Source organism: Polypterus senegalus, chromosome 3, assembly GCF_016835505.1.
Source record: "Polypterus senegalus isolate Bchr_013 chromosome 3, ASM1683550v1, whole genome shotgun sequence".
NCBI lineage: Eukaryota > Metazoa > Chordata > Cladistia > Polypteriformes > Polypteridae > Polypterus > Polypterus senegalus.
In genome coordinates, this window is record NC_053156.1 from 146044067 (window position 1) to 146061050 (window position 16984).

Here is a 16984-nt window from a genome sequence, read left to right on the forward strand (position 1 = left end):
ACTGACTGTCTGACTCATCACTAATTCTCCAACTTCCCGTGTAGGTAGAAGGCTGAAATTTGGTTCGGTTATTCCTTACAGCTTCCTTACAAAGTTGGACAGGTTTCATATCGAAATTCTACGCGTAATGGTCATAACTGGAAGCTGTTTTTCTCCATTTACTGTAATGGAGATGAGCTTGAAACCCGTGGGGGCAGAGTTTCGTGTGACATCATGACGCCTTCCACTTAATCACGCAGTACGTAGAAAACCAGGAAGAGGCCCAAAAAGCGCTGAAGAAAACATGCATTATATAATTGAGAAGGCAGCGAAACAATAAGAAGCGAGCGAGTGACATATACAACCATATTCATGAGTTCTGCTACTTCGGAAACAAAGCACGATGTAAACCTAAACTTTAAATTAAGTTCATAGACAGGCTGCCGCTGGCATTTGTAATTTAGTGCCTACCCATATAAGGCCGTCCGTCAGCGGCAATCCAATAGCAAACTGCCACGGGTAAATATTCACGGGTGAAGGACTGTGCTTATGCAGAGGAAGATGAGATGGTCAGGGTGGTGTTTGGCACAAACTCAGCGAAACTGCGAGAGAAAGTTTTAAGTGCCGGGACTTCGGTAACATTAGATACAGCCATGGACATAGCACGACATGGCACCAGCACAGCTATGAAACTTCGATGCATGTACACCGAGCGGCTCACGTGAACTGCCGCAGTGCACAGACAAAAAGGAACAGTTCCAAAGAGCGCTGAACAAAAAACGAATTACACAATTGAAAAGGCAGCAAAAAATATGAAGCGTCTGATACATACAAGCATATTCATAAATGCAGCTACTGTGGAAACAAAGCACACGGTGAAAAAGTCAATGTCCGCTAAAGGAAGACAGTGTAAAAAAACCCGTGCATGCAGTGTGTCAGGTCTCAGATAAAGAAGAAGACGAGCTGTTTATTGATGCAGTAAGAAACGAATCGATAAATGAAACCTGTCATCTTTACAACGATTGACAAACACGGAATGTAACTTGAACACAACACATCCTACAAATACGAACCTGATTGAAAGAAATAATGATAATCAAATCCTTGATGACAGCAACACTCAGTAAAACTCACAAAACAATTACTGTATATTGACAGTCATGTTACGTTATTTTTAAAATGTTCCCTTTTCTTTTTCATAGCTTCTTTAACACACTACGTCTCCGCTGCGATACGCTGGTATATATATATGTATATATATACCCCGATCTACATACTCGAATAATGGATACTTTATTAGCCATCAATGATTGTTTTGGTAAAGCCATACTCAGTGTATTCATTAGATGAGCGGTAAAAAGTAAGAGCGAGGGAGGATGACTTATTGAGGCATGCAGGCTGTAGTGCGTCAACTCTATCTGAATTGCGATCACATTTGAAAAATATATCTTTTCAAGTTCTATTTAGTCCATATGTGTCAAACTCAAGGGCGCGGGCCACATCCGGCCGGCGTGTAATTATATCCGCCCGAGATCATTTTATATACTGTATTATTGTTATTAATGGCCGGGTATATGAAGCACTGGTAACACAATAAACTACAGATCCCATAATGCAGCGCTTCAGCTGCCTTGCCAACACTTACGCGTTAATCAAGTCTAGCTTATGATGCTGCAAGTTATTGCGAAGCTAGCTCACACGATGCTGAAGAGAAAAGTTGATTCTGAAAATAGAGCCTTTAAAAACCAATGGGAGGCTGAGTATATGTTTACTGAACCCGTGTGTCTCATTTGTGGAGCTAATGTGGCTGTAATTACAGAATTTAATCTAAGACGGCACTATGAGACAAAACATCAGGGTAACCTGAAAGACCTGAATGCAATGCAGAAGATACAGAAAGCAGAAGAATTAAATAAGAATCTGACACTTCAGCGGACGTTTTACCGTGCACAATCACAAAGTGATTTCAAGTGAAGCTGCTTTTATGGGAGACACAAATGCACCAGTGCAACTTGCCCCACTTTCCCTGTTGCCAAGTAATGTTGAACCAAGTCGTCACTACGGTGTTCCCAAAATACGCACTTTGCTGATAAACTGAGCGTACTGAGTTTGCACGGCGCTTTGGTGACTTTGAAGAACAAAAAGTCCGTCTACATGCGGCTCGAACCTTGTGCATGTTTGGTACCACATATCTGTGTAAGAAGCTCTTCTCAGTGATAAAGACTAACAAAACAGCACACAGGAGTCGCCTCACTGATGAGCACCTGCAATCCATCCTGAGAATCTCCACAACACAGAACCTCACACCAAACATAAACGAACTTGTTGCCAAAAAGATGCCAGGCGTCCAGCTCTAAAATGACATATGAGCAAAGACAACTGAATGATTTGATTTGTTATTGCTGAAAGGAACACATTTTATTTATATTTCCAGGTTTTGTTATGCAGCATGTTCATATTTGAATTTGTATAATTTTGACAGGATATATTTTTATGGAGAGCAAAATCTTTTGGGATATTTAAAATCTAAGTTTATTTTTTATATAAAATTACATAAGTGTAAAGAAATTTGAATGTTTGTTCTTTTAAAGTTTTACTTTATTTCTAACTTGTATAATTTAGACAGGATTTATTTTTATGGAGAGCAAAATATTATTAATAAGTTGTTTAAGGTTTGAGTTGATTTATTCAGGAATAATATTCCTGTCTGTTTTTACCATTCCTACCAAAGATATTTCTGTTGACTAAATAAAAATTCCTTCTATTTAAAATTTAAATAAAACTTGAACAAATACGATAGTTCACGTCATCATCTCCCCTCCCATTTACCTCATTTAGCTCTGAGCTGAGCTCTGCGGCTAATGGCGTCTTCCGAAGCAACTTCGTCAGACTGCCACCAAATACTCACAGAAAAATCCACAAGTTAATACACACGCTGTCTCTAGAGTTTCTAAACACTTAATCCTCCAGGCACTACTTACAAAAGATTACATTGACAATCGTGTTACGTTATTTTTAAAATCTTTCCTTTTCTTAGCACAAGCACAGCTGAGAATTTTCGATGCATGTGCTCCATAACGCGTTAAAAAATAATGCATTTAATCACACTTTGCATTACAAGCAAAGGGGAGCTTTTGTCAATGCATGCTTTCCTGGTACACCGATTACATTGATCAGCGCATCCCGATTCATTTTACCCTCGCACCACCTTAGTTTGAGAAGAAGTATGAAAAAATATGAGGTTAACACAGAAAAACAGATCACCAATTCAAGCTTTATGAATAATCGATTCGCCATCAATAATTGTTTTGGTAAAGCCATCCTCCTTCCATTTTATAATTTTTCCGTCACTAGCCATGATTAAATGAACGGTAAAAAAGTAAGAGCGCGAGGTGACTTATTTAGGCAGGAATATATATGACAGCAACACTCATGACAATGTCAATCATGTTACGTTATTATTAAAATATTTCCTTTTCTTTTTCATTGCTTCTTTAACACACTACTTCTGCGCTGCAAGGCGCGGGTATTTTGCTATATATATAATATATGAATGACCTCCAAAGAGCGCTGAGACTTTTGATATCATAAACGTGTCTGCAAAAACTGGGGTCTCCTGCCCAGCAAAAGTCGAGCAGCCAGCGCGCGTGCATAGCTGTACCGGCCTTTGAGACGCTGACTGCGCTTCTGCCTTAAGTCAAAGTGAGCACTTTTAATTTTTTTCTTCCTCCCCCTGCGCTATAGCCCAGACAAGTGCAAACACGGGACCCCTTTTCTACACCACGGCAAAATAATATTAAGGCGATTCACACTTTCTTTTGCACGTATACGATTATGAAGTCCTCAGCTCGGATTATGAAGACACACACACGAGTGGAGGACTGACAGTGCCATCACAGCCGATTAATGGCGGGGACGTCTCACCAGTCTACACAAGACCCACCGCGACTGTCCCCAAAAGGCGATCATAACGTCAGCGAACACATCTCTCTATACTATATAAAAGAAAAGGCAACTTTCCTTTCTTTACACCTTTTTGCCTTTTATCCCAAACCAAAGCCTTCCTCTCTTAACAGTGCAGGGGACACAAAAATAATTTTCTTTAATTGCCGGTAAGGCACATTACCAGAGGCACAAATTTGAACGTTCACATAGAAAATGTAATTTCTATACCACAGCCGTCGTGTAGCGCCTTTCAAAAGGGATCTACTACTGAGAGATGATCTATATACATTTTAGCTGATGTTAGTTCTACTTACCTGTTGTGTTACACAGTCTTTAAAATGTAGTTTACCCGCAAACACTCCAGTAGTGCTCAATGTACCTGTACTTCTTAAAACATTAATGTTTTACTGTTTAATAACTTATAGACTATTTTATTATTTTTCCCTTGCACTCAGTGACCAAAGCTATACACACACATATAGACACATAAAAACATACACACAAGTATATGTATGTATATATATATGTATGTATGTGTATATATATATATATATATATACACACACCCCTATCTAGATTATATATATATATATATATATATATATATGTATATACACACACACACACACCTATCTAGATTATCTATACTAATAAAAGACAAAGCCCTCACTCACTCACTGACTCACTCACTGACTCATCACTAATTCTCCAACTTCCCGTGTGGGTGGAAGGCTGAAATTTGGCAGGTTCATTCCTTACAGCTTCCTTACAAAAGTTGGGCAGGTTTTATATCGAAATTCTACACGTAATGGTCATAACTGGAAGCAGTTTTTCTCCATTTACTGTAATGGAGATGAGCTTCAACGCCGTGGGGCGGAGTTTCGTGTGACATCATCACGCCTCCCGTAATCACGCAGTACATAGAAAACCAGGAAGAGCTCAAAAAGCGCTTAAGAAAACATGCATTATATAATTGAGAAGGCAGCGAAACAATAAGAAGCGAGCGAGTGACATATACAACCATATTCATGAGTTCTGCTACTTCGGAAACAAAGCACGATGTAAACCTACACTTTAAATTAAGTTCATAGACAGGCTGCGCTGGCGTTTGTAATTTAGTGCCTGCCCATATAAGGCCGTCCGTCAGCGGCAATCCAATAGCAAACTGCCACGGGTAAATATTCACGGGTGAAGGACTGTGCTTATGGAGAGGAAGATGAGATGGTCAGGGTGGTGTTTGACACAAACTCAGTGAAACTGCGAGAGAAAGTTTTAAGTGCCAGGACTAAGGTAACATTAAATACAGCCATGGACATAGCACGAGATGGCACCAGCACAGCTGGGAACCTTCGATGCATGTACACCGAGTGGCTCACGTGAACTGGCGCAGTGCACAGATAAAAGCAACAGTTCCAAAGAGCTGAACAAAACCGAATTACACAATTGAAAAGGCAGCAAAAAATATGAAGCGTCTGATAAGCATATTCATAAATCCAGCTACTGCGGAAACAAAGCACACGGTGGAAAAAGTCAATGTCCCGCTAAAGGAAGACAGTGTAAAAACCCGTGCATGCAGTGTGTCAGGTCTCAGATAAAGAAGAAGACGAGCTGTTTATTGATGCAGTAAGAAACGAATCGATGAATGAAACCTGTCATCTTTACAGCGATTGACAAACACGGAATGTAACTTGAACACAACACATCCTACAAATACGAACCTGATTGAAAGAAATAATGATAATCAAATCCTTGATGACAGCAACACTCAGTAACACTCACAAAACAAATACTGTATATTGACAGTCATGTTACGTTATTTTTAAAATGTTCCCTTTTCTTTTTCTACCTTTTTTAACACACTACTTCTCCGCTGCGATACGCGGGTATATATATATATGTATATATATATATCCCGCTCTACATACTCGAATAATGGATACTTTATTCGCCATCAATGATTGTTTTGGTAAAGCCATACTCAGTGTATTCATTAGATGAACGGTAAAAAGTAAGAGCGAGGGAGGATGACTCATTGAGGCATGCAGGCTGTAGTCTTGGCGTCAACTCTATCTGAATTGCGCGATCACATTTGAAAAATATATCTTTTCAAGTTCTATTTAGTCCATATGTGTCAAACTCAAGGGCGCGGGCCACATCCGCCCGGCGTGTAATTATATCCGCCCGAGATCATTTTATATACTGTATTATTGTTATTAATGGCCCGGGTATATGAAGCGCTGGTAACACAATAAACTACAGATCCCATAATGCAGCGCTTCAGCTGCCTTGCATCAGGGTAACCTGAATGCAATTCAGAAGATACAGAAAACAGCATAATTAAATAAGAATCTGACACTTCAGCGGACGTTTTAACCCGTGCACAATCACAAAGTGAATTCAAGTGAAGCTGCTTTTATGGGAGACACAAATGCATCAGTTCACCTTGCCCCACTTTCCCTGTTGCCAAGTACTGTTAAACCAAGTCGTCACTAAGTGTTCCCAAATACGCACTTTGCTGATAAACTGAGCGCACTGCGCACTGAGTTTGCACGGCGCTTTGGAGACTTTGATGAACAAAAAAAGTCCGTCTACATGCGGCTCGAACCTTGTGCATGTTTGGTAGCACATATCTGTGTGAGAAGCTCTTCTCAGTGATAAAGACTAACAAAACAGCACACAGGAGTCGCCTCACTGATGAGCACCTGCAATCCATCCTGAGAATCTCCACAACACAGAACCTTACAGCAAACAGAAACAAACTTGTGGCCAAAAAAAGATGCCAGGCGTCCAGCTCTAAAATGACATATGAGCAAAGACAACTGAATGATTTGATTTGTTATTGCACGTAAGAGCGGGAGTCAACCGTTTTAACAAACAGCGTATTGCACTGATCTGAAATAGCTGTGTGTGTATATATGTAGATATGTATGTATATGTATATATATGTTTATATATGTGTGTGTGTATATATGTGTATATATATATATATGTTTGTGTGTGTGTGTAAATATATATATATATATGACAACAACACTCATCACTCACAACAGTGACAAAACAATTACATTGACAATCAGGTTATGTTATTTTCAAAATGTTTCCTTTTCTTTTCATTGCTTCTTTAACACACTACTCCGCTGCGAAGCGCGGGTATTTTGCTAGTATGTATATATATATATATACTAGCAGAATACCCGCAGTTTATGAGAAGTAGTGTGTTAAAGAAGTTATGAAAAAGAAAAGCAAACATTTTAAAAATAACGTAAGATGATTGTTAATGTAATTGTTTTGTCATTGATATGAGTGTTGTTGTCATATCTATCTATTTATATTATATATATATATATATATATATATATATAGCAAAATACCTGCGATTGGCAGTGGAGAAGTAAAAAAAAAGGAAACATTTTAATAATAACGTAACATGATTGACAATGTAATTGTTTTGTCATTGTCATGAGTGTTGCTGGCATATATATATATATATATATATATATATATACACACATCTATACACATACATATATACAGTTATATATATATATACATATACACACATACATATATATACATATACATATATACACATACTGTATATATACACACACATATATACATACTGTATATACAACATATACATATCTACATATATACTGTATATACACATATATATATACAAATCTACATATATATATCTACATATATATATTAGGTGGGACTCGATTAAAAAATTAATCCAATTAATTAGAGGCTGTGTAAGAATTAATCTTGATTAATCGTATGTAATCGCACGTAAATTTGCCCCAAATCGCAAATGTTTTTTTTTTAATTTAAAACGGTTTTAGTGGGCGACAGAATCAAATAATAGACATGGACATGAATATTGTAAACTGAAGCTGTTTTAATTTCTGAAAAAAAGCTTTTAAACTGCATTTGAATTCAAAACAGAAACAAAAATATCATCCCTGGTTAAAATTGGGCAGACTTAAAAATAAAGTGGTAGTTTAAGTACTTTAAGTACATTTTCAGAATAGTATTGTCTTTAAATAATAATAACCAAAATTTCAACATAAAGTGCAGTTTTCTTCTTAAAAAATAAGTCAGAAACATAAAAGGTAATTTGACCAGCTTACTCTTTAAACTCTGAGTAACATTAGCCAAAATTATTTTGTACATTAGGCTAAAACAGTGTGATCATTGAACATTTTGTAATTAGATGTATTTAGAATTACTAACGGTCACGGAAGTCCAATGATCCCCAGTAAGAGCCACAAAGTCCGCTTTCTGTAATGCATCTAATTTTGCTTGCTTTTCAGTGTGCACAAAACCATGCTTTTATCAAGGCTTCGCTCGGGTAGTCGAAATGATCAGTCGTAGGAAGCGCTTTATTCCGACTCTAACATTTTTGTAGCTGTGATGTGTGCATCAGTGTAATGGATGTACCAGGAAATCATGCATTGACAAAAGTTCCCGCTTGCTTGGAATTGAAAGTGTGATTAAATGCGTTATTTTTAACGCGTTATGGAGTACATGCATCGAAGCTTCTCAGCTGTGCTTGTGCTAAGAAAGGGAAAATTTTAAAAATAACGTAACATGATTCTGCTAACCTAATATTTTTCATACGTCCCAAACCAAGGAGATGCGAAGGTAAAATGAATCAGGTAGCGCGCGTACATAGTCAGTACACCCCCTCTCGGGAATCGAACCTCGAATGTCGGCGTTAGAGGCTTAAGACTCTACAATTAGCCACAGCGTGTGGCTTGTCTATGCTAAAGTATGTATTGTAGATCGGGTATATATATACATTTATATATATATACCCGTGTACGCAGTGGAGAAGTAGAAGTTATGAAAAGAAAAGGGAACATTTTAAAAATAACGTAACATGATTGTCAATATACAGTAATTGTTTTGTGAGTGTTATTGAATGTTGCTGTCATCAAGGATTTGATTATCATTATTTCTTTCAATCAGGCTCGTATTTGTAGGATGTGTTCAAGTTACATTCCGTGTTTGTCAATCGTTGTAAAGATAAGAGGTTTCATTCATCGATTAGTTCCTTACTGCATCAATAAACAGCTCGTCTTCCTCTTTATCTGAGACGTGACAAACTGCATGCACGTTTTTTGACACTGTCTTCCTTTAGCAGGACATTCACTTTTTCCACCGTGTGCTTTGTTTCGCAGTAGCTGCACTTATGAATATGATTGTATGTATAAGACGCTTCATATTTTTTGCTGCCTTCTCAATTGTGTAATTCGGTTTTGTTCAGCACTCTTTGGAACTGTTGCTTTTGTCTGCGCATTGCGCCAGTTCACGTGAGCCGCTTGGTGTTCTTGCATCGAAGGTTCCCAGCTGTACTGGTGCCATCTCGTATAATGTCAGCTAAGACCCGCACTTAAAAGTTTCTCTCGCAGTTTCAATGAGTTTGTGCCAAACACCACCCTGACCATCTCATCTTCCTCTGCATAAGCACAGTCCTTCACCCGTGAACATTTACCGGCAGTGTTTGTATTGGATTGCCGCTGATGGACGGCCTTATATGGGCAGGCACTAAATTACAAACGCTAGTGGCAGCCTGTCTATGAACTTAATTTAATATAAACTTACGGTTCACGCCGTGCTTTGTTTCCGCAGTAGCTGTACTTATGAATATGCTTGTATGCATCATTTGCTTCATAATGTTTTTCTGCCTTCTCAATTGTGAAATGGCGTTTTGTGCTCATCGCTGTTTGGAGTTCTTCCTTGTTCTCTACGTACTTACGTAGGAGGCGTGATGATGTCACACGAAACTCCGCCCCCCACGGCCATCTCCAACTCAAGACTCCATTACATTATATGGGGGAAAAATAGCTTCCAGTTATGACCCTTATGCGTAGAATTTCGAAATGAAACCTGCCCAACTTTTGTAAGTAAGCTGTAAGGAATAAGCCTGCCAAATTTCAGCCTTCTACCTACACGGAAGTTGGAGAATTAGTGATGAGTCAGTGAGTGAGTCAGTGAGTGAGTGAGTGAGGGCTTTGCCTTTTATTAGTATATATATATACATATACACATATATATATACACACACACACACACACACACACACATACATACATACATACACACATATATATAATTTGTGTGTGTGTATGTATGTATGTGTGTGTATATATGATGTAGATAGGTATGTATATATATATGTGTGTGTGTATGTAGATATGTATATAGATATGTAGATATGAAGATATGTATGTGTATATATATATGTATATATATATATATGTATGTACAGTATGTATGTATGTATGTGTGTGTGTGTGTGTGTGTGTATATATATGACAGCAGCAATTCAAGCTGTGAGAAAACAGTAAAAAGGAGGCGTGTCAGACGTCGTGGTACATTTTCTGATGCAGCTAGACGAAAATAACTGTGACGCTGCCACCAAATACACAAAACAATTACTTTGACAATCATGTTACATTATTTTTAAAATGTTTCCTTTTCTTTTTCATAACTTCTTTAACACATGACATTGCTGCGAAGCGCGGGTATTTTCTATATATATATATATCACAGCGACACTCATAACAGTGACAAAACAATTACATTGACAATCATGTTACTTTATTTTTAACATTTTTCCTTTTCTTTTTCGTACTTTCTTTAACACACTACTTCTCCGCTGCGAAGCGCGGGTATTCTGCTAGTATATATATATATATATATATATATATATATATATATATATATATATATATATATATACTCACTCTTTGGGGTGCGAGCAACTGTTGCAGGGGGTGCCAGAATCCATCAAGGAAGTAAAATGAAAAACATTATTTGTACAAAATCTTGTAATTTATTTATCCATTCCTAAATAATTAAATGGGCAGGCTATTTTGTATCAGTGCAATACGCTGCTTGTTAAAACGGATGAATCCCGCTCTTACGTGCAAGTCTGCGTGGATATTCTGAACTATCGTATCTGTTCAAGTTCTATTTAAATTTTAAATAGAAGGAATTTTTATTTAGTCGACAGAAATGTCTTTGGTAGGAAATCATTGCATACATTTTTCTTGACCATAGAAATGTCAAGAGTAAATTCGCACCCTCCCCTCGCTCACTTTTGTACCGTTCATCTAATGATTACACTGAGTATGGCTTTACCAAAACAATCATTGATGGCGAATAAAGTATCTATTATTCTTAAAGCTTTAATTGGTGATCTGTCTTTCTGCGTTAAACGCATATTTTTTCATTTGTCTCAAAACAAGGGGATGCGAGGGTAAAATGAATCGAGAAGAGCTGATATATATGTATGTGTGTGTATATATGTATGTATATATATATTGAAATAGTTTTTCTGTGAAATAATGCAAAGAGTACGTGACACGTGTTTCGCCCTAATTTTGGGGTTATCAGGCGTACATACTCAGTGCACCCCCTCTCGGGAATCAAACCTCAGACGTCTGCGCTAGAAGCGAAGCCTCTTCCATTGCGCCACGGCGTGTGGTTTGTCTATTTGAGAGTATGTAAATCGGGTTGTGTATATATATATATATATATATACTAGCAAAAATACCAGCCGAGCTGCTAAGTACTGCATTAAAATTTTTATTAAGAAGAAAATTAAACCTTTTTAAACTGAGAGAAAATATGTCAATAATTATTTGTTAAGGATCTCTTTGCATACCATGTTGTCAGTTCGGCCCTCCGGTTGTAACATGACCAAGCTGTGCGTTGAGCTTACTCTTGAGCATGTAACTTACAGTTGGCCAGGTGGACAGTAATCTTGTCTGAAATCTCACATCTTGGATTGCTGCTGTCATAATCGGTTTGAGTTTCATGGTTTGTTTCAATTACGACAGTAAAATGGAACCTCGGTTCACGACCATAATTTGTTCCAGAACTTTGGTCGTAAACCGAGTTGATCGTGAACCGAAGCAGTTTCACCCATAGGATTGTATTTAAATACAATTAATCCATTCCAGACCCACGCTCTCTCTCTCTGCGCTTGCTTGCGCTCTCTAATCTCTCTGTAGCATGTGCTCGCGCAGCATTTTTTTTAAAATGAGTTTTAAGCACAGCAGAAAAAAAGAAACATTAGAACAAATCCGAAGTGCATGCAAAAACCAACTCACAAGCAACCAAAAAAGTAAGACTGCAGGAGATCACGCTATTAAACTTAAAGCCTGATCGCTGTAAACACTGTTTTTAAAACATGGTTTGTTTCAATTACGACAGTAAAATGGAACCTCGGTTCACGACCATAATTTGTTCCAGAACTTTGGTCGTAAACCGAGTTGATCGTGAACCGAAGCAGTTTCACCCATAGGATTGTATTTAAATACAATTAATCCATTCCAGACCCACGCTCTCTCTCTCTGCGCTTGCTTGCGCTCTCTAATCTCTCTGTAGCATGTGCTCGCGCAGCATTTTTTTTAAAATGAGTTTTAAGCACAGCAGAAAAAAGAAACATTAGAACAAATCCGAAGTGCATGCAAAAACCAACTCACAAGCAACCAAAAAAGTAAGACTGCAGGAGATCACGCTACTAAACTTAAAGCCTGATCGCTGTAAACACTGTTTTTAAAAGGAGTTTTAAGCACAGCGGAAAAAAGGAACATTTGAAAAAAGTAACATTGCACCTAATCGCGCTATGAGAAACTCCATTTGTAAACACTTTCATGAGTTTTAAGCACAGGGAAAAAAGTGAACATTTGAAAAAAGAGAAAAGTAACATTGCAACAAATCCCATTATAAACTGAAAAATTTACTTTTGAAAAATCCGTAATACAAAAACCACCAAGAAAGCTAACCTTGCATGAGTCGAGTTCTGGCATGAAGTGTTTTCCTTCAGGTGTTTTCTCTTGTGATTTCTTGGTTTCTGGTGTTTTTAGCTGTTTAGCTGGTGGGAGTGAAAGCCTCATGCAGCCATTCCAAAAACAAAGTTCTTGTGACCCAACCCTTCGTGTTTGCCCCCCACATTACTGGCAGTCTGGCTTTGCTTACATTGTGCTGCTTGAAAGCACGAGGGTTCTCAGATTGGTAAATGAGTAAACTGGTAAACAGTTTTTCCACCTCTTGTAATTTCTTTCTTTACTTCGATTTCAATTTTCTTCAAAACTTTCTTCTCACCACTCTTCACTTGCTTAGAAGCCAATGGAAGGAGAACAATGAACATAGCTCTTGCAGCCATGCGGCTCGCTCACTCGCTCGCTTTCTCTCTCTCTCTCTTTCTCTCTCAGCCTGCCTGTGGTGGGGGATGGTGCGTTTGCACGTACAATCTGCAGATAGGCAGGCAAACACGTGCAGCAATCTCCTCCTCCCCCTCCCCAGCAGGCACATGGAACTGGGGGGATGGTTTGCCTGCCTATCTGCATCCAGTAAGTGCAAGCCAACACGTGCAGCAATCTCCTCCTCCCCATCCCCAGTAGGCAAGTGGAATTGGGGGGATGGTTGGCTTGCACTTACTGGCTGCAGATAGGCAGGCAAACAGTTCAGCAATCTCCTCCTCCCCCTCCCCAGCAGGCACGTGCTCGCTCGCTCTTGCTCTCTCTCTCTCTGTCTCTCTCAGCTCAGCTCAGGCAGGCAAGGGAAACTGGCTTGTTCGTATACCGAGTGTGTGGTTGTGAACCGAGGCAAAAGTTTGGCGAGCTTTTTGGTCGTGAACCGAGTTGTACGTGAACCAAGACGTTCGTGAACCGAGGTTCCACTGTATTTGCAGGATTTCTTGTGTTGAAGTGACATTCTGTCAAGCATTGTAAGCACACAACTGGTTTCATCGATAAAATCACATCCAGCTTTTGAGAGTTTAAACATTCATAAACATCAAAGTGTCCACTACTGAAATCGTCACCTGTGAATCTAAGATGTTTAAGTGGCATTGGCGGTTGTCGAAAGGTGTAAAACATTTGGCTATTTCGGTACACTTGAAAGCGACAACCGAACAATTCAGCGGCAGCCATCAACTCACATGCAGAACCATAGGTGAAGGGCTTAAGCATTTCACTCTTATAGTGCTCCTGTGTAGTATAATTTTCTCTTGTACCGTCATCAGTACACCCCTTGAACCTGTCCCAGTCATTCAATACATAAGACACAATGTTCCTCCGGATATCAAGAGTGAGCCTGATATGGCCGTGCAATATGTAACAAAGAGAATGGAAAAGGTAGGTGGTATCTCCGGGCATGGAAACCACTCGGTAAGTGACAGTTCTTTGATCGATAGTGATCATCTCGATAGACATGGTAATGGGGGTTGGAATGATAAAGGAAATGGGTACCTAAGCAATGTAAAGTAAGCCTAAAATACCTATGCAATAACTTTAATTGTAATAAACAAACAATAAAACAGCGGAGAAGCCGTGGATTAAACAAAAAGGCTGTAGTTATCAGTAGGGAGACGTGAATCCCGTGGCGAAGCAAGGAAGGGAATGTAGAAACCGGAGTGACGGACGGTCTTATATAGGCAGGCAGCCAACAACGAGGGAGGCGTTGGGATGGGGCACCCAACACCACCTCACATGGTGACTGAGCTGCAGGCTATGGATGTATATATGTACGTAAGGAGGATTCAGTTAGCGTTGGGAACCCTTGTACCAAATTTCTTTAAGATGGGCCCATAAGTAACAAAGACTGTTGAAAAATTCAATATGGCGACCGACAGTGGCATCATACCACCAAAATAAGTATGTACATTGGTTTCGGTTAGTGCAGGGAAGCCGCCTACCAAATTTTGAGAAGATGGGGCCATAAATAAGAAAGTTCAACATGGCGGACGTTGTTGACCGTTATGACCATTACGCGTAGAATTTCGAAATGAAACCTGCTTAACTTTTGTAAGTAAGCTGTAAGGAATGAGCCTGCCAAATTTCAGCCTTGTACCTACACGGGAAGTTGGAGAATTAGTGACGTTGGAAAGTTCAATATGGCGGCCGACAGTGGCGTCATACCATCGAAATAAGTAAGTACATCGGTTTCCGTTAAAAGTTCAATATGGCGGCCGACAGTGGCATCATACCACCGAAATAAGTACGTACATCGGTTTTGGTTAGCGCAGGGAAGCTACCTACCAAATTTCATGAAGATGTGGTCACCCCTCTACCTTCACGGGAAGTTGGAAAATTGGTGACGTTGGAATGTTCAATATGGCGGCCGACAGTGACGTCATACCATCGAAATAAGTAAGTACATCGGTTTCGGTTAGCACAGGTAAGCCGCCTACCAACTTTCGTGAAGATGGGGCCATAAATAAGAAAGTTCAACATGGCGGACGTTGTCAACTGTTATCGACCGCCTTGACCGTTACGTGTAGAATTTCAAAATGAAACCTGCTTAACTTTTGTAAGTAAGCTGTAAGGAATAAGCCTGCCAAATGTCAGCTTTCTACCTACATGGGAAGTTGGAGAATGAGTGAGTGAGTGAGTGAGTGAGTTTTTTTTCTGTCCCCCCTGGCCATTGGACCTTACTCTTATTCGATGTTAATTAATGTTGATTTATTTTGTTTTCTTATTGTGTCTTTTATTTTTCTATTCTTTATTATGTAAAGCACTTTAAGCTACTGTTTGTATGAAAATGTGCTATACAAATAAATGTTGTTGTCAGTCAGTGAGGACTTTGCCTTTTATTAGTATAGATAACCATACATGAACTTACCAGGTTGCTGTGCTTTCACACCTTAAGATTAACACACACACATATAAATATACACATTCACACAGACCCTAACTACAAAAGTACCATATAAATGACATATACACCACTCTTTAGCTCTTTAACCACATAAGTGCTGTATGAATGATGCTCCACTCTGTAGCAGTTAAAGAGACTTGTGTATCATTAGCACAAACAACATACGATGTCTTAGATATATCTCAGACCTAAATATTACCTTGGTCTCCATTTATCATCAACCAATTAATGTCTTCCTTTACATACTGCTCACTTTTGGATAGAGCTCTCATCCTCAGCTTTATAAAACCTTGCAGTTCGGATCATATGGCACTTCCGTACTGCTCCAGGTACTGTAAATATTTACCTTATTACTTCAGTCACTCTAGATATAAAAACAAAGTATAGAAAGTTAAATGCAACTTGGTATTTATTAAAGAGCAATGATACCAGTAGAGGAAGGCATAAAATAAAATGTAGATAGCAAAGTCTGGATATATACTCAGCAAAAAAAGAAACGTCCTCTGACTTTCAACTGTTTTTACTTTCAGTAAACTTAATGTGTAAATATTTGTATGAACACTAAAAGAGTCAACACCATAAGACATAAACTAAAAATGTTTCACAATGTGTCCCTGAATGAAGGGAGGCTCAAAATCAAAAGTACCAGTCAGTATCTGGTGTGGCCACCAGCTGCTTAAAGTACTGCAGTGCATCTCCTCCTCATGGACTGGACCAGATTTGTCAGTTCTTGCTGTGAGATGTTACCCCACTCTTCCACCAAGGCACCTGCAAGTTCCTGGACATTTCTGGGGCAAATGGCCCTAGCCCTCACCCTGCAATCCAACAGGTCCCAGACGTGCTCAATCCGTCCATCACCCCTGGTGAGACAAAACCGTGACTCATCAGTGAAGAGCACTTTTTGCCACTCCTGTCTGGTCCAGTGAAGGTGGGTTTGTGCCCATAGGTGGCGTTGTTGCTGGTGATGTCTGGTAAGGACCTGCCTTGCAACAGGCCTACAAGCCCTCAGTCCAGCCTCTCTCAGCCTATTGCGGACAGTCTGAGCACTGATGGAGGGATTGTGTGTTCCTGGTGTGACTCGGGCAGTTGTTGTGGCCATCCTCTACCTGTCACGCAGGTGTGATATTCGGATGTACCGATCCTGTGCAGGTGTTGTTACACGTGGTCTTCCACTGCGAGGATGATCAGCTGTCCTTCCTGTCTCTCTGTAGCGATGTCTTAGGCGTCTCTCAGTGCGGACATGGCAATTTATTGCCCTAGCCACATCAGCAGTCCTCATGCCTCCCTGCATCATGCCTAATGCACGTTCACGCAGATGAGCAGGGACCCTGGGCATCTTTCTTTGGGTGTTTTTCACAGTCGGTAGACAAGTCTCTTT

The 16984-nt window shown here is 39.4% G+C and overlaps 1 protein-coding gene across 1 annotated transcript in view; it reads left to right on the forward strand.

Moving 5' to 3' along the window:
* ralgapa2 (Ral GTPase activating protein catalytic subunit alpha 2) overlaps positions 1 to 16984 on the forward strand; it is a 627566-nt gene that overhangs the window by 342999 nt on the left and 267583 nt on the right. The gene's annotated exons all lie outside the window — the stretch shown is intronic.